The 16,529-nt window shown below is 38.5% G+C and overlaps 20 non-coding genes across 20 annotated transcripts; all 20 read right to left on the bottom strand.

Annotated features, from left to right (window-relative positions):
• Nucleotides 1-388: 388 nt before the first annotated feature.
• On the bottom strand, nt 389-461 carry trnar-ucg (transfer RNA arginine (anticodon UCG)). Its single transcript has one exon. It is a non-coding gene; the product is annotated as a tRNA-Arg (tRNA).
• Nucleotides 462-1,105: 644 nt separating this feature from the next.
• trnar-ucg (transfer RNA arginine (anticodon UCG)) lies at nt 1,106-1,178 on the bottom strand. Its single transcript has one exon. It is a non-coding gene; the product is annotated as a tRNA-Arg (tRNA).
• A 644-nt stretch (nt 1,179-1,822) lies between these two features.
• On the bottom strand, nt 1,823-1,895 carry trnar-ucg (transfer RNA arginine (anticodon UCG)). The gene has a single exon. It is a non-coding gene; the product is annotated as a tRNA-Arg (tRNA).
• Nucleotides 1,896-2,539: 644 nt separating this feature from the next.
• On the bottom strand, nt 2,540-2,612 carry trnar-ucg (transfer RNA arginine (anticodon UCG)). Its single transcript has one exon. It is a non-coding gene; the product is annotated as a tRNA-Arg (tRNA).
• A 1,361-nt stretch (nt 2,613-3,973) lies between these two features.
• On the bottom strand, nt 3,974-4,046 carry trnar-ucg (transfer RNA arginine (anticodon UCG)). The gene has a single exon. It is a non-coding gene; the product is annotated as a tRNA-Arg (tRNA).
• Nucleotides 4,047-4,690: 644 nt separating this feature from the next.
• On the bottom strand, nt 4,691-4,763 carry trnar-ucg (transfer RNA arginine (anticodon UCG)). Its single transcript has one exon. It is a non-coding gene; the product is annotated as a tRNA-Arg (tRNA).
• Nucleotides 4,764-6,088: 1,325 nt separating this feature from the next.
• trnar-ucg (transfer RNA arginine (anticodon UCG)) lies at nt 6,089-6,161 on the bottom strand. Its single transcript has one exon. It is a non-coding gene; the product is annotated as a tRNA-Arg (tRNA).
• A 644-nt stretch (nt 6,162-6,805) lies between these two features.
• Nucleotides 6,806-6,878, bottom strand: trnar-ucg (transfer RNA arginine (anticodon UCG)). The gene has a single exon. It is a non-coding gene; the product is annotated as a tRNA-Arg (tRNA).
• Nucleotides 6,879-8,219: 1,341 nt separating this feature from the next.
• trnar-ucg (transfer RNA arginine (anticodon UCG)) lies at nt 8,220-8,292 on the bottom strand. Its single transcript has one exon. It is a non-coding gene; the product is annotated as a tRNA-Arg (tRNA).
• A 245-nt stretch (nt 8,293-8,537) lies between these two features.
• trnar-ucg (transfer RNA arginine (anticodon UCG)) lies at nt 8,538-8,610 on the bottom strand. The gene has a single exon. It is a non-coding gene; the product is annotated as a tRNA-Arg (tRNA).
• Nucleotides 8,611-9,254: 644 nt separating this feature from the next.
• Nucleotides 9,255-9,327, bottom strand: trnaq-uug (transfer RNA glutamine (anticodon UUG)). Its single transcript has one exon. It is a non-coding gene; the product is annotated as a tRNA-Gln (tRNA).
• Nucleotides 9,328-9,578: 251 nt separating this feature from the next.
• trnar-ucg (transfer RNA arginine (anticodon UCG)) lies at nt 9,579-9,651 on the bottom strand. Its single transcript has one exon. It is a non-coding gene; the product is annotated as a tRNA-Arg (tRNA).
• Nucleotides 9,652-10,619: 968 nt separating this feature from the next.
• trnar-ucg (transfer RNA arginine (anticodon UCG)) lies at nt 10,620-10,692 on the bottom strand. The gene has a single exon. It is a non-coding gene; the product is annotated as a tRNA-Arg (tRNA).
• A 967-nt stretch (nt 10,693-11,659) lies between these two features.
• trnar-ucg (transfer RNA arginine (anticodon UCG)) lies at nt 11,660-11,732 on the bottom strand. Its single transcript has one exon. It is a non-coding gene; the product is annotated as a tRNA-Arg (tRNA).
• Nucleotides 11,733-12,376: 644 nt separating this feature from the next.
• trnar-ucg (transfer RNA arginine (anticodon UCG)) lies at nt 12,377-12,449 on the bottom strand. The gene has a single exon. It is a non-coding gene; the product is annotated as a tRNA-Arg (tRNA).
• Nucleotides 12,450-12,714: 265 nt separating this feature from the next.
• On the bottom strand, nt 12,715-12,787 carry trnar-ucg (transfer RNA arginine (anticodon UCG)). The gene has a single exon. It is a non-coding gene; the product is annotated as a tRNA-Arg (tRNA).
• Nucleotides 12,788-13,754: 967 nt separating this feature from the next.
• Nucleotides 13,755-13,827, bottom strand: trnar-ucg (transfer RNA arginine (anticodon UCG)). The gene has a single exon. It is a non-coding gene; the product is annotated as a tRNA-Arg (tRNA).
• A 644-nt stretch (nt 13,828-14,471) lies between these two features.
• On the bottom strand, nt 14,472-14,544 carry trnar-ucg (transfer RNA arginine (anticodon UCG)). The gene has a single exon. It is a non-coding gene; the product is annotated as a tRNA-Arg (tRNA).
• A 250-nt stretch (nt 14,545-14,794) lies between these two features.
• trnar-ucg (transfer RNA arginine (anticodon UCG)) lies at nt 14,795-14,867 on the bottom strand. Its single transcript has one exon. It is a non-coding gene; the product is annotated as a tRNA-Arg (tRNA).
• A 967-nt stretch (nt 14,868-15,834) lies between these two features.
• trnar-ucg (transfer RNA arginine (anticodon UCG)) lies at nt 15,835-15,907 on the bottom strand. The gene has a single exon. It is a non-coding gene; the product is annotated as a tRNA-Arg (tRNA).
• Between the last annotated feature and the right edge of the window lie 622 nt (nt 15,908-16,529).

The raw sequence follows: 16,529 nt of genomic DNA, 5'->3' as shown, positions 1-16,529 counted from the left end.
TCCAAAATTGCTGAGCTAATGAAATTAAACCACAACGAGGTTAGTAAAACCCTCAATCTTCTGATTTGAAGTCAAACACCTTATCCATTATGCGACACACTCTACTCCACATAATCCTATATGACATCATTCAGACGTTGTTTTGCAACAATAGACATCAAATTTGTGAACCGGTCCGAATGAGGAAAGCTAGTGATATTGAACAAGTACGAAGAGACGCTATCCCTCAATCTTGTGATGCAGAATCAGACATAATATTTCACGGGTCTCGCATTCTTAGATCATTGAAGTTGCATAACAATATCCTAGCATTTCAAAGCAACAAGAACAAAGACTTATTTCAGGAAATTGCAAACAAGTCTAAATGAACTGCGTTTATGAAATTAAACAACCACGAAGGGACTCGAACCCTCAATCTTCTGATTCGAAGTCAGACGCCTTATCCATTAGGCCACGCAGCCTCTTACATATACTCCTATATGACATCATGCAGACGTTGTTTTGCCACAATAGACATGAAAATTGCGAACCTGTCCGAATGAGGAAGGCTAGTGATATTGAACAAGTACGAAGAGACGCTATCCCTCAATCTTGTGATGCATAATCAGACACAATATTACTCAGGCCTCGCACTCTTATATTATTAAATTGTATAACAATGTCCTAGCTTTTCAAAGCAAGAAGAACAAAGCCTTATCTTGGGAAATTGCGAACATGTCCAAAATTGCTGAGCTAATGAAATTAAACAACAATGAGGAGAGTCAAACCCTCAATCTTCTGATTTGAAATCAAACACCTTATCCATTATGCGACACACTCTACTCCACATAATCCTATATGACATCATTCAGACGTTGTTTTGCAACAATAGACATCAAATTTGTGAACCGGTCCGAATGAGGAAAGCTAGTGATATTGAACAAGTATGAAGAGACGCTATCCCTCAATCTTGTGATGCAGAATCAGACACAATATTTCACGGGTCTCGCATTCTTAGATCATTGAAGTTGCATAACAATATCCTAGCATTTCAAAGCAACAAGAACAAAGACTTTTTTCAGGACATTGCAAACAAGTCTAAATTAACTGCGTTTATGAAATTAAAAGACCACGAAGGGACTCGAACCCTCAATCTTCTGATTCGAAGTCAGACGCCTTATCCATTAGGCCACGCAGCCTGTTACATATACACCTATATGACATCATGCAGACGTTGTTTTGCCACAATAGACATGAAAATTGCGAACCTGTCCAAATGAGGAAAGCTAGTGATATTGAACAAGTACGAAGAGACGCTATCCCTCAATCTTGTGATGCATAATCAGACACAATATTACTCAGGCCTCGCACTCTTAGATTATTAAATTGTATAACAATGTCCTAGCCTTTCAAAGCAAGAAGAACAAAGCCTTATCTTGGGAAATTGCGAACATGTCCAAAATTGCTGAGCTAATGAAATTAAACAACAATGAGGAGAGTCAAACCCTCAATCTTCTGATTTGAAGTCAAACACCTTATCCATTATGCGACACACTCTACTCCACATAATCCTATATGACATCATTCAGACGTTGTTTTGCAACAATAGACATCAAATTTGTGAACCGGTCCGAATGAGGAAAGCTAGTGATATTGAACAAGTATGAAGAGACGCTATCCCTCAATCTTGTGATGCAGAATCAGACACAATATTTCACGGGTCTCGCATTCTTAGATCATTGAAGTTGCATAACAATATCCTAGCATTTCAAAGCAACAAGAACAAAGACTTTTTTCAGGACATTGCAAAAAAGTCTAAATTAACTGCGTTTATGAAATTAAAAGACCACGAAGGGACTCGAACCCTCAATCTTCTGATTCGAAGTCAGACGCCTTATCCATTAGGCCACGCAGCCTGTTACATATACACCTATATGACATCATGCAGACGTTGTTTTGCCACAATAGACATGAAAATTGCGAACCTGTCCGAATGAGGAAAGCTAGTGATATTGAACAAGTACGAAGAGACGCTATCCCTCAATCTTGTGATGCATAATCAGACACAATATTACTCAGGCCTCGCACTCTTAGATTATTAAATTGTATAACAATGTCCTAGCTTTTCAAAGCAAGAAGAACAAAGCCTTATCTCGTGAAATTGCGAACATGTCCAAAATTGCTGAGCTAATGAAATTAAACCACAACGAGGTTAGTAAAACCCTCAATCTTCTGATTTGAAGTCAAACACCTTATCCATTATGCGACACACTCTACTCCACATAATCCTATATGACATCATTCAGACGTTGTTTTGCAACAATAGACATCAAATTTGTGAACCGGTCCGAATGAGGAAAGCTAGTGATATTGAACAAGTACGAAGAGACGCTATCCCTCAATCTTGTGATGCAGAATCAGACATAATATTTCACGGGTCTCGCATTCTTAGATCATTGAAGTTGCATAACAATATCCTAGCATTTCAAAGCAACAAGAACAAAGACTTATTTCAGGAAATTGCAAACAAGTCTAAATTAACTGCGTTTATGAAATTAAACGACCACGAAGGGACTCGAACCCTCAATCTTCTGATTCGAAGTCAGACGCTTTATCCATTAGGCCACGCAGCCTGTTACATATACACCTATATGACATCATGCAGACGTTGTTTTGCCACAATAGACATGAAAATTGCGAACCTGTCCGAATGAGGAAAGCTAGTGATATTGAACAAGTACGAAGAGACGCTATCCCTCAATCTTGTGATGCATAATCAGACACAATATTACTCAGGCCTCGCACTCTTAGATTATTAAATTGTATAACAATGTCCTAGCTTTTCAAAGCAAGAAGAACAAAGCCTTATCTTGGGAAATTGCGAACATGTCCAAAATTGCTGAGCTAATGAAATTAAACAACAATGAGGAGAGTCAAACCCTCAATCTTCTGATTTGAAGTCAAACACCTTATCCATTATGCGACACACTCTACCCCACATAATCCTATATGACATCATTCAGACGTTGTTTTGCAACAATAGACATCAAATTTGTGAACCGGTCCGAATGAGGAAAGCTAGTGATATTGAACAAGTATGAAGAGACGCTATCCCTCAATCTTGTGATGCAGAATCAGAGACAATATTTCACGGGTCTCGCATTCTTAGATCATTGAAGTTGCATAACAATATCCTAGCATTTCAAAGCAACAAGAACAAAGACTTTTTTCAGGACATTGCAAACAAGTCTAAATTAACTGCGTTTATGAAATTAAAAGACCACGAAGGGACTCGAATCCTCAATCTTCTGATTCGAAGTCAGACGTCTTATCCATTAGGCCACGCAGCCTGTTACATATACACCTATATGACATCATGCAGACGTTGTTTTGCCACAATAGACATGAAAATTGCGAACCTGTCCGAATGAGGAAAGCTAGTGATATTGAACAAGTACGAAGAGACGCTATCCCTCAATCTTGTGATGCATAATCAGACACAATATTACTCAGGCCTCGCACTCTTAGATTATTAAATTGTATAACAATGTCCTAGCTTTTCAAAGCAAGAAGAACAAAGCCTTATCTTGGGAAATTGCGAACATGTCCAAAATTGCTGAGCTAATGAAATCAAACCACAACGAGGTTAGTAAAACCCTCAATCTTCTGATTTGAAGTCAAACACCTTATCCATTATGCGACACACTCTACTCCACATAATCCTATATGACATCATTCAGACGTTGTTTTGCAACAATAGACATCAAATTTGTGAACCGGTCCGAATGAGGAAAGCTAGTGATATTGAACAAGTATGAAGAGACGCTATCCCTCAATCTTGTGGTGCAGAATCAGACACAATATTTCACGGGTCTCGCATTCTTAGATCATTGAAGTTGCATAACAATATCCTAGCATTTCAAAGCAACAAGAACAAAGACTTTTTTCAGGACATTGCAAACAAGTCTAAATTAACTGCGTTTATGAAATTAAAAGACCACGAAGGGACTCGAACCCTCAATCTTCTGATTCGAAGTCAGACGCCTTATCCATTAGGCCACGCAGCCTGTTACATATACACCTATATGACATCATGCAGACGTTGTTTTGCCACAATAGACATGAAAATTGCGAACCTGTCCGAATGAGGAAAGCTAGTGATATTGAACAAGTACGAAGAGACGCTATCCCTCAATCTTGTGATGCATAATCAGACACAATATTACTCAGGCCTCGCACTCTTAGATTATTAAATTGTATAACAATGTCCTAGCTTTTCAAAGCAAGAAGAACAAAGCCTTATCTTGGGAAATTGCGAACATGTCCAAAATTGCTGAGCTAATGAAATTAAACCACAACGAGGTTAGTAAAACCCTCAATCTTCTGATTTGAAGTCAAACACCTTATCCATTATGCGACACACTCTACTCCACATAATCCTATATGACATCATTCAGACGTTGTTTTGCAACAATAGACATCAAATTTGTGAACCGGTCCGAATGAGGAAAGCTAGTGATATTGAACAAGTATGAAGAGACGCTATCCCTCAATCTTGTGATGCAGAATCAGACACAATATTTCACGGGTCTCGCATTCTTAGATCATTGAAGTTGCATAACAATATCCTAGCATTTCAAAGCAACAAGAACAAAGACTTTTTTCAGGACATTGCAAACAAGTCTAAATTAACTGCGTTTATGAAATTAAAAGACCACGAAGGGACTCGAACCCTCAATCTTCTGATTCGAAGTCAGACGCCTTATCCATTAGGCCACGCAACCTGTTACATATACACCTATATGACATCATGCAGACGTTGTTTTGCCACAATAGACATGAAAATTGCGAACCTGTCCGAATGAGGAAAGCTAGTGATATTGAACAAGTACGAAGAGACGCTATCCCTCAATCTTGTGATGCATAATCAGACACAATATTACTCAGGCCTCGCACTCTTAGATTATTAAATTGTATAACAATGTCCTAGCTTTTCAAAGCAAGAAGAACAAAGCCTTATCTTGGGAAATTGCGAACATGTCCAAAATTGCTGAGCTAATGAAATTAAACCACAACGAGGTTAGTAAAACCCTCAATCTTCTGATTTGAAGTCAAACACCTTATCCATTATGCGACACACTCTACTCCACATAATCCTATATGACATCATTCAGACGTTGTTTTGCAACAATAGACATCAAATTTGTGAACCGGTCCGAATGAGGAAAGCTAGTGATATTGAACAAGTACGAAGAGACGCTATCCCTCAATCTTGTGATGCAGAATCAGACACAATATTTCATGGGTCTCGCATTCTTAGATCATTGAAGTTGCATAACAATATCCTAGCATTTCAAAGCAACAAGAACAAAGACTTATTTCAGGAAATTGCAAACAAGTCTAAATTAACTGCGTTTATGAAAGTAAACGACCACGAAGGGACTTGAACCTTCAATCTTCTGATTCGAAGTCAGACGCCTTATCCATTAGGCCACGCAGCATGTCTCTTAATTTTCTCCTTCAAAATTGTGAACCGGTCCGAATGAGGAAAGCTAGTGATATTGAACAAGTACGAAGAGACGCTATCCCTCAATCTTGTGATGCAGAATCAGACACAATATTACTCAGGCCTCGCACTCTTAGATTATTAAATTGTATAACAATGTCCTAGCTTTTCAAAGCAAGAAGAACAAAGCCTTATCTCGGGAAATTGCGAACATGTCCAAAATTGCTGAGCTAATGAAATTAAACAACAACGAGGAGAGTAAAACCCTCAATCTTCTGATTTGAAGTCAAACACCTTATCCATTATGCGACACACTCTACTCCACATAATCCTATATGACATCATTCAGACGTTGTTTTGCAACAATAGACATCAAATTTGTGAACCGGTCCGAATGAGTAAAGCTAGTGATATTGAACAAGTATGAAGAGACGCTATCCCTCAATCTTGTGATGCAGAATCAGACACAATATTTCACGGGTCTCGCATTCTTAGATCATTGAAGTTGCATAACAATATCCTAGCATTTCAAAGCAACAAGAACAAAGAGTTATTTCAGGAAATTGCAAACAAGTCTAAATGAACTGCGTTTATGAAATTAAACGACCACGAAGGGACTCGAACCCTCAATCTTCTGATTCGAAGTCAGACGCCTTATCCATTAGGCCACGCAGCCTGCTACAAACACTCCTATATGACATCATGCAGACGTTGTTTTGCCACAATAGACATGAAAATTGCGAACCTGTCCGAATGAGGAAAGCTAGTGATATTGAACAAGTACGAAGAGACGCTATCCCTCAATCTTGTGATGCATAATCAGACACAATATTACTCAGGCCTCGCACTCTTAGATTATTAAATTGTATAACAATGTCCTAGCTTTTCAAAGCAAGAAGAACAAAGCCTTATCTCGGGAAATTGCGAACATGTCCAAAATTGCTGAGCTAATGAAATTAAACAACAATGAGGAGAGTCAAACCCTCAATTTTCTGATTTGAAGTCAAACACCTTATCCATTATGCGACACACTCTACTCCACATAATCCTATATGACATAATTCAGACGTTGTTTTGCAACAATAGACATCAAATTTGTGAACCGGTCCGAATGAGGAAAGCTAGTGATATTGAACAAGTACGAAGAGACGCTATCCCTCAATCTTGTGATGCAGAATCAGACATAATATTTCACGGGTCTCGCATTCTTAGATCATTGAAGTTGCATAACAATATCCTAGCATTTCAAAGCAACAAGAACAAAGACTTATTTCAGGACATTGCAAACAAGTCTAAATGAACTGCGTTTATGAAATTAAACGACCATGAAGGGACTCGAACCCTCAATCTTCTGATTCGAAGTCAGACGCCTTATCCATTAGGCCACGCAGCCTGTTTCTTAATATACTCCTTCTTAATATACTCCTTCAAAATTGTGAACCGGTCCGAATGAGGAAAGCTAGTGATATTGAACAAGTATGAAGAGACGCTATCCCTCAATCTTGTGATGCAGAATCAGACACAATATTTCACGGGTCTCGCATTCTTAGATCATTGAAGTTGCATAACAATATCCTAGCATTTCAAAGCAACAAGAACAAAGACTTATTTCAGGAAATTGCAAACAAGTCTAAATTAACTGCGTTTATGAAATTAAACGACAACGAAGGGACTCGAACCCCCAAACTTCTGATTCGAAGTCAGACGCCTTATCCATTAGTCCACGCAGCCTGTTACATATACTCCTATATGACATCATGCAGACGTTGTTTTGCCACAATAGACATGAAAATTGCGAACCTGTCCGAATGAGGAAAGCTAGTGATATTGAACAAGTACGAAGAGACGCTTTCCCTCAATCTTGTGATGCATAATCAGACACAATATTACTCAGGCCTCGCACTCTTAGATTATTAAATTATATAACATTGTCCTAGCTTTTCAAAGCAAGAAGAACAAAGCCTTATCTCGGGAAATTGCGAACATGTCCAAAATTGCTGAGCTAATGAAATTAAACAACAATGAGGAGAGTCAAACCCTCAATTTTCTGATTTGAAGTCAAACACCTTATCCATTATGCGACACACTCTACTCCACATAATCCTATATGACATCATTCAGACGTTGTTTTGCAACAATAGACATCAAATTTGTGAACCGGTCCGAATGAGGAAAGCTAGTGATATTGAACAAGTATGAAGAGACGCTATCCCTCAATCTTGTGATGCAGAATCAGACACAATATTTCACGGGTCTCGCATTCTTAGATCATTGAAGTTGCATAACAATATCCTAGCATTTCAAAGCAACAAGAACAAAGACTTATTTCAGGAAATTGCAAACAAGTCTAAATTAACTGCGTTTATGAAATTAAAAGACCACGGAATGGACTCGAACCCTCAATCTTCTGATTCGAAGTCAGACGCCTTATCCATTAGGACACCCAGCCTGTTACATATACTCCTATATGACATCATGCAGACGTTGTTTTGCCACAATAGACATGAAAATTGCGAACCTGTCCGAATGAGGAAAGCTAGTGATATTGAACAAGTACGAAGAGACGCTATCCCTCAATCTTGTGATGCACAATCAGACACAATATTACTCAGGCCTCGCACTCTTAGATTATTAAATTGTATAACAATGTCCTAGCTTTTCAAAGCAACAAGAACAAAGACTTATTTCAGGACATTGCAAACAAGTCTAAATTAACTGCGTTTATGAAATTAAACGACCACGAAGTGACTCGAACCCTCAATCTTCTGATTCGAAGTCAGACGCCTTATCCATTAGGCCACGCAGCCTGCTTCTTAATATACTCCTTCAAAATCTTGAACCGGTCCGAATGAGGAAAGCTAGTGATATTGAACAAGTATGAAGAGACGCTATCCCTCAATCTTGTGATGCAGAATCAGACAGAATATTTCACGGGTCTCGCATTCTTAGATCATTGAAGTTGCATAACAATATCCTAGCATTTCAAAGCAACAAGAACAAAGACTTATTTCAGGAAATTGCAAACAAGTCTAAATTAACTGCGTTTATTAAATGACCACGAAGGGACTCGAACCCTCAACCTTCTGATTCGAAGTCAGACACCTTATCCATTATACCACGCAGCCTGTTACATATACTCCTATATGACATCATGCAGACGTTGTTTTGCCACAATAGACATGAAAATTGCGAACCTGTCCGAATGAGGAAAGCTAGTGATATTGAACAAGTACGAAGAGACGCTATCCCTCAATCTTGTGATGCATTATCAGACACAATATTACTCAGGCCTCGCACTCTTAGATTATTAAATTGTATAACAATGTCCTAGCTTTTCAAAGCAAGAAGAACAAAGACTTATCTCGGGAAATTGCGAACATGTCCAAAATTGCTGAGCTAATGAAATGAAACAACAATGAGGAGAGTCAAACCCTCAATCTTCTGATTTGAAGTCAAACACCTTATCCATTATGCGACACACTCTACTCCACATAATCCTATGTGACATCATTCAGACGTTGTTTTGCAACAATAGACATCAAATTTGTGAACCGGTCCGAATGAGGAAAGCTAGTGATATTGAACAAGTATGAAGAGACGCTATCCCTCAATCTTGTGATGCAGAATCAGACACAATATTTCACGGGTCTCGCATTCTTAGATCATTGAAGTTGCATAACAATATCCTAGCATTTCAAAGCAACAAGAACAAAGACTTATTTCAGGAAATTGCAAACAAGTCTAAAGTTACTGCGTTTATGAAATTAAACGACCACAAAGGGACTCGAACCCTCAATCTTATGATTCAAAGTCAGACGCCTTATCCATTAGGCCACGCAGCCTGCTTCTTAATATACTCCTTCAAAATTGTGAACCGGTCCGAATGAGGAAAGCCAGTGATATTGAACAAGCATGAAGAGACGCTATCCCTCAATCTTGTGATGCAGAATCAGACACAATATTTCACAGGTCTCGCATTCTTAGATCATTGAAGTTGCATAACAATATCCTAGCATTTCGAAAGCAACAAGAACAAAGACTTATTTCAGGACATTGCAAACAAGTCTAAATTAACTGCGTTTATGAAATTAAACGACCACGAAGGGACTCGAACCCTCAATCTTCTGATTCGAAGTCAGACGGCTTATCCATTAGGCCACGCAGCCTGTTACGTATACTCCTATATGACATCATGCAGACGTTGTTTTGCCACAATAGACATGAAAATTGCGAACCTGTCCGAATGAGGAAAGCTAGTGATATTGAACAAGTACGAAGAGACGCTATCCCTCAATCTTGTGATGCATTATCAGACACAATATTACTCAGGCCTCGCACTCTTAGATTATTAAATTGTATAACAATGTCCTAGCTTTTCAAAGCAAGAAGAACAAAGACTTATCTCGGGAAATTGCGAACATGTCCAAAATTGCTGAGCTAATGAAATTAAACAACAATGAGGAGAGTCAAACCCTCAATCTTCTGATTTGAAGTCAAACACCTTATCCATTATGCGACACACTCTACTCCACATAATCCTATATGACATCATTCAGACGTTGTTTTGCAACAATAGACATCAAATTTGTGAACCGGTCCGAATGAGGAAAGCTAGTGATATTGAACAAGTATGAAGAGACGCTATCCCTCAATCTTGTGATGCAGAATCAGACACAATATTTCACGGGTCTCGCATTCTTAGATCATTGAAGTTGCATAACAATATCCTAGCATTTCAAAGCAACAAGAACAAAGACTTATTTCAGGAAATTGCAAACAAGTCTAAAGTTACTGCGTTTATGAAATTAAACGACCACAAAAGGACTCGAACCCTCAATCTTATGATTCAAAGTCAGACGCCTTATCCATTAGGCCACGCATTCTGCTTCTTAATATACTCCTTCAAAATTGTGAACCGGTCCGAATGAGGAAAGCTAGTGATATTGAACAAGTATGAAGAGACGCTATCCCTCAATCTTGTGATGCAGAATCAGACACAATATTTCACAGGTCTCGCATTCTTAGATCATTGAAGTTGCATAACAATATCCTAGCATTTCGAAAGCAACAAGAACAAAGACTTATTTCAGGACATTGCAAACAAGTCTAAATTAACTGCGTTTATGAAATTAAACGACCACGAAGGGACTCGAACCCTCAATCTTCTGATTCGAAGTCAGACGCCTTATCCATTAGGCCACGCAGCCTGTTACGTATACTCCTATATGACATCATGCAGACGTTGTTTTGCCACAATAGACATGAAAATTGCGAACCTGTCCGAATGAGGAAAGCTAGTGATATTGAACAAGTACGAAGAGACGCTATCCCTCAATCTTGTGATGCATTATCAGACACAATATTACTCAGGCCTCGCACTCTTAGATTATTAAATTGTATAACAATGTCCTAGCTTTTCAAAGCAAGAAGAACAAAGCCTTATCTCGGGAAATTGCGAACATGTCCAAAATTGCTGAGCTAATGAAATTAAACAACAATGAGGAGAGTCAAACCCTCAATCTTCTGATTTGAAGTCAAACACCTTATCCATTATGCGACACACTCTACTCCACATAATCCTATATGACATCATTCAGACGTTGTTTTGCAACAATAGACATCAAATTTGTGAACCGGTCCGAATGAGGAAAGCTAGTGATATTGAACAAGTATGAAGAGACGCTATCCCTCAATCTTGTGATGCAGAATCAGACACAATATTTCACGGGTCTCGCATTCTTAGATCATTGAAGTTGCATAACAATATCCTAGCATTTCAAAGCAACAAGAACAAAGACTTATTTCAGGAAATTGCAAACAAGTCTAAATTTACTGCGTTTATGAAAGTAAACGACCACAAAGGGACTCGAACCCTCAAACTTATGATTCGAAGTCAGACGCCTTATCCAATAGGCCACGCAGCCTGTTTCTTAATATACTCCTTCAAAATTGTGAACCGGTCCGAATGAGGAAAGCTAGTGACATTGAACAAGTACGAAGAGACGCTATCCCTCAATCTTGTGATGCAGAATCAGACACAATATTTCACGGGTCTCGCATTCTTAGATCATTGAAGTTGCATAACAATATCCTAGCATTTCAAAGCAACAAGAACAAAGACTTATTTCAGGAAATTGCAAACAAGTCTAAATTAACTGCTTTTATGAAATTAAAAGACAACGAAGGGACTCGAACCCTCAAACTTATGATTCGAAGTCAGACGCCTTATCCATTAGGCCACGCAGCCTGTTAAATATACTCCTATATGACATCATGCAGACGTTGTTTTGCCACAATAGACATGAAAATTGCGAACCTGTCCGAATGAGGAAAGCTAGTGATATTGAACAAGTACGAAGAGTCGCTATCCCTCAATCTTGTGATGCATTATCAGACACAATATTACTCAGGCCTCGCACTCTTAGATTATTAAATTGTATAACAATGTCCTAGATTTTCAAAGCAAGAAGAACAAAGACTTATCTCGGGAAATTGCGAACATGTCCAAAATTGCTGAGCTAATGAAATTAAACAACAATGAGGAGAGTCAAACCCTCAATCTTCTGATTTGAAGTCAAACACCTTATCCATTATGCGACACACTCTACTCCACATAATCCTACATGACATCATTCAGACGTTGTTTTGCAACAATAGACATCAAATTTGTGAACCGGTCCGAATGAGGAAAGCTAGAGATATTGAACAAGTATGAAGAGACGCTATGCCTCAACCTTGTGATGCAGAATCAGACACATTATTTCACGGGTCTCGCATTCTTAGATCATTGAAGTTGCATAACAATATCCTAGCATTTCAAAGCAACAAGAACAAAGACTTATTTCAGGACATTGCAAACAAGTCTAAATTAACTGCGTTTATGAAATTAAACGACCATGAAGGGACTCGAACCCTCAATCTTCTGATTCGAAGTCAGACGCCTTATCCATTAGGCCACGCAGCCTGTTTCTTAATATACTCCTTCTTAATATACTCCTTCAAAATTGTGAACCGGTCCGAATGAGGAAAGCTAGTGATATTGAACAAGTATGAAGAGACGCTATCCCTCAATCTTGTGATGCAGAATCAGACACAATATTTCACGGGTCTCGCATTCTTAGATCATTGAAGTTGCATAACAATATCCTAGCATTTCAAAGCAACAAGAACAAAGACTTATTTCAGGAAATTGCAAACAAGTCTAAATTAACTGCGTTTATGACATTAAACGACCACGAAGGGACTCGAACCCTCAATCTTCTGATTCGAAGTCAGACGCCTTATCCATTAGGCCACGCAGCCTGTTACATATACTCCTATATGACATCATGCAGATGTTGTTTTGCCACAATAGACATGAAAATTGCGAACCTGTCCGAATGAGGAAATTTAGTGATATTGAACAAGTACGAAGAGACGCTATCCCTCAATCTTGTTATGCATAATCAGACACAATATTACTCAGGCCTCGCACTCTTAGATTATTAAATTATATAACAATGTCCTAGCTTTTCAAAGCAAGAAGAACAAAGCCTTATCTCGGGAAATTGCGAACATGTCCAAAATTGCTGAGCTAATGAAATTAAACAACAATGAGGAGAGTCAAACCCTCAATCTTCTGATTTGAAGTCAAACACCTTATCCATTATGCGACACACTCTACTCCACATAATCCTATATGACATCATTCAGACGTTGTTTTGCAACAATAGACATCAAATTTGTGAACCGGTCCGAATGAGGAAAGCTAGTGATATTGAACAAGTATGAAGAGACGCTATCCCTCAATCTTGTGATGCAGAATCAGACACAATATTTCACGGGTCTCGCATTCTTAGATCATTGAAGTTGCATAACAATATCCTAGCATTTCAAAGCAACAAGAACAAAGACTTATTTCAGGAAAATGCAAACAAGTCTAAATTTACTGCGTTTATGAAATTAAACGACCACAAAGGGACTCGAACCCTCAAACTTATGATTCGAAGTCAGACGCCTTATCCAATAGGCCACGCAGCCTGTTTCTTAATATACTCCTTCAAAATTGTGAACCGGTCCGAATGAGGAAAGCTAGTGACATTGAACAAGTACGAAGAGACGCTATCCCTCAATCTTGTGATGCAGAATCAGACACAATATTTCACGGGTCTCGCATTCTTAGATCATTGAAGTTGCATAACAATATCCTAGCATTTCAAAGCAACAAGAACAAAGACTTATTTCAGGAAATTGCAAACAAGTCTAAATTAACTGCTTTTATGAAATTAAAAGACAACGAAGGGACTCGAACCCTCAAACTTATGATTCGAAGTCAGACGCCTTATCCATTAGGCCACGCAGCCTGTTAAATATAGTCCTATATGACATCATGCAGACGTTGTTTTGCCACAATAGACATGAAAATTGCGAACCTGTCCGAATGAGGAAAGCTAGTGATATTGAACAAGTACGAAGAGTCGCTATCCCTCAATCTTGTGATGCATTATCAGACACAATATTACTCAGGCCTCGCACTCTTAGATTATTAAATTGTATAACAATGTCCTAGATTTTCAAAGCAAGAAGAACAAAGACTTATCTCGGGAAATTGCGAACATGTCCAAAATTGCTGAGCTAATGAAATTAAACAACAATGAGGAGAGTCAAACCCTCAATCTTCTGATTTGAAGTCAAACACCTTATCCATTATGCGACACACTCTACTCCACATAATCCTACATGACATCATTCAGACGTTGTTTTGCAACAATAGACATCAAATTTGTGAACCGGTCCGAATGAGGAAAGCTAGAGATATTGAACAAGTATGAAGAGACGCTATCCCTCAACCTTGTGATGCAGAATCAGACACATTATTTCACGGGTCTCGCATTCTTAGATCATTGAAGTTGCATAACAATATCCTAGCATTTCAAAGCAACAAGAACAAAGACTTATTTCAGGACATTGCAAACAAGTCTAAATTAACTGCGTTTATGAAATTAAAAGACCATGAAGGGACTCGAACCCTCAATCTTCTGATTCGAAGTCAGACGCCTTTTCCATTAGGCCACGCAGCCTGTTTCTTAATATACTCCTTCAAAATTGTGAACCGGTCCGAATGAGGAAAGCTAGTGATATTGAACAAGTATGAAGAGACGCTATCCCTCAATCTTGTGATGCAGAATCAGACACAATATTTCACGGGTCTCGCATTCTTAGATCATTGAAGTTGCATAACAATATCCTAGCATTTCAAAGCAACAAGAACAAAGACTTATTTCAGGAAATTGCAAACAAGTCTAAATTAACTGCGTTTATGACATTAAACGACCACGAAGGGACTCGAACCCTCAATCTTCTGATTCGAAGTCAGACGCCTTATCCATTAGGCCACGCAGCCTGTTACATATACTCCTATATGACATCATGCAGATGTTGTTTTGCCACAATAGACATGAAAATTGCGAACCTGTCCGAATGAGGAAATTTAGTGATATTGAACAAGTACGAAGAGACGCTATCCCTCAATCTTGTTATGCATAATCAGACACAATATTACTCAGGCCTCGCACTCTTAGATTATTAAATTATATAACAATGTCCTAGCTTTTCAAAGCAAGAAGAACAAAGCCTTATCTCGGGAAATTGCGAACATGTCCAAAATTGCTGAGCTAATGAAATTAAACAACAATGAGGAGAGTCAAACCCTCAATCTTCTGATTTGAAGTCAAACACCTTATCCATTATGCGACACACTCTACTCCACATAATCCTATATGACATCATTCAGACGTTGTTTTGCAACAATAGACATCAAATTTGTGAACCGGTCCGAATGAGGAAAGCTAGTGATATTGAACAAGTATGAAGAGACGCTATCCCTCAATCTTGTGATGCAGAATCAGACACAATATTTCACGGGTCTCGCATTCTTAGATCATTGAAGTTGCATAACAATATCCTAGCATTTCAAAGCAACAAGAACAAAGACTTATTTCAGGAAAATGCAAACAAGTCTAAATTTACTGCGTTTATGAAATTAAACGACCACAAAGGGACTCGAACCCTCAAACTTATGATTCGAAGTCAGACGCCTTATCCAATAGGCCACGCAGCCTGTTTCTTAATATACTCCTTCAAAATTGTGAACCGGTCCGAATGAGGAAAGCTAGTGACATTGAACAAGTACGAAGAGACGCTATCCCTCAATCTTGTGATGCAGAATCAGACACAATATTTCACGGGTCTCGCATTCTTAGATCATTGAAGTTGCATAACAATATCCTAGCATTTCAAAGCAACAAGAACAAAGACTTATTTCAGGAAATTGCAAACAAGTCTAAATTAACTGCTTTTATGAAATTAAAAGACAACGAAGGGACTCGAACCCTCAAACTTATGATTCGAAGTCAGACGCCTTATCCATTAGGCCACGCAGCCTGTTAAATATAGTCCTATATGACATCATGCAGACGTTGTTTTGCCACAATAGACATGAAAATTGCGAACCTGTCCGAATGAGGAAAGCTAGTGATATTGAACAAGTACGAAGAGTCGCTATCCCTCAATCTTGTGATGCATTATCAGACACAATATTACTCAGGCCTCGCACTCTTAGATTATTAAATTGTATAACAATGTCCTAGATTTTCAAAGCAAGAAGAACAAAGACTTATCTCGGGAAATTGCGAACATGTCCAAAATTGCTGAGCTAATGAAATTAAACAACAATGAGGAGAGTCAAACCCTCAATCTTCTGATTTGAAGTCAAACACCTTATCCATTATGCGACACACTCTACTCCACATAATCCTACATGACATCATTCAGACGTTGTTTTGCAACAATAGACATCAAATTTGTGAACCGGTCCGAATGAGGAAAGCTAGAGATATTGAACAAGTATGAAGAGACGCTATCCCTCAACCTTGTGATGCAGAATCAGACACATTATTTCACGGGTCTCGCATTCTTAGATCATTGAAGTTGCATAACAATATCCTAGCATTTCAAAGCAACAAGAACAAAGACTTATTTCAGGACATTGCAAACAAGTCTAAAT

The sequence above is a fragment of the Salvelinus fontinalis genome, chromosome 15, assembly GCF_029448725.1.
Source record: "Salvelinus fontinalis isolate EN_2023a chromosome 15, ASM2944872v1, whole genome shotgun sequence".
Taxonomy (NCBI): Eukaryota; Metazoa; Chordata; class Actinopteri; order Salmoniformes; family Salmonidae; genus Salvelinus; species Salvelinus fontinalis.
This window is presented reverse-complemented; position numbering and strand designations above follow the sequence as displayed.